Source organism: Propithecus coquereli, unplaced genomic scaffold (assembly GCF_000956105.1).
Source record: "Propithecus coquereli isolate 6110/MARCELLA unplaced genomic scaffold, Pcoq_1.0 Scaffold130, whole genome shotgun sequence".
NCBI classification, from domain to species: Eukaryota; Metazoa; Chordata; class Mammalia; order Primates; family Indriidae; genus Propithecus; species Propithecus coquereli.
Window position 1 is genome coordinate 988,523 of NW_012137192.1, and position 974 is coordinate 989,496.

Consider the following 974-nt stretch of genomic DNA (forward strand, 5'->3'; position numbering starts at 1 on the left):
TCTTATTATCTTTATCTTCCAAATTTCCATTTCTTTGTGAAGCATTCTATGTATTTTTTTCAGTTCTTTATTATAATGCACTAATAACTCTCTTCATCTTTGTTCTGTCGTTTATTTTATCCATTCATTTTTAAATTTCAATACTTATACATTTTATTTCTTTAAACTCTATTTGGTTATATTTCAAGTCCCTCTGGTCATATTTTATAAACTTTTTTTGGTAATACTTTCAAAACATCTTTATTTCTTTGAACATATTTAGCATACTCATTTTCTGATTCTCTTAGGAGCCAAAATTTGCTCTCTATTATTTTTGTGAATTTAATGCTTATGATGATGGTCTATTTCTTGTTTGTTAGTGAATTTTGATTGTAAACTAATTTATGGGAAATTTTGCATGAGACCTGGGTTTAAGCTGTGTTCCTCCCAAGAAAATTTGGGTTTGTCTCTGCCAGTTGCCTGGGGGTTCACTATCAAACTATCAAAATAAATGACTCTCTTGAGATTTTTAGGAAAAAAAGATCATTTAAATTTGGTCTGCAAACATTCTTACTTGTTTTTAGTTACAAAATCTCTGCTAAGATTTCTTGCTGACACTTCTGTGGAGTGATTTTGTTTTTTCTAATTCACTTTTTTGGTAAGGATGTAAATACTTGGATACACATATTTAGGAAGAGGTTTTCTATTTATTAGCTGTTCAACCTAGGACAGAGTTCACTTTTTTGTCTCTTATCATCTACAGCTATCAGTTCCATCAGAATTAAAGTTCAAGAACACCATATATGGGCAACTAGTAGTATCAGAACTCACTTCCTTCTCTGAACTCTTATATATCTAATATTTTAACTTTTGATAATTTTACTTATTTGTTCTGAACTTAACATATAACTATTATAGCTAGCATTATTTTGTTATTCCTGGTAGGAAAATTTTTCAGGTATCTAGTTCACAATACTGCCAAAAATTAATGTTTA

The 974-nt window shown here is 29.0% G+C and overlaps 1 protein-coding gene across 1 annotated transcript in view; it reads left to right on the top strand.

Annotated features, from left to right (window-relative positions):
• The window catches only part of LOC105805582 (E3 ubiquitin-protein ligase Topors-like), a 44,477-nt gene that overhangs the window by 2,222 nt on the left and 41,281 nt on the right, over nucleotides 1-974 (top strand).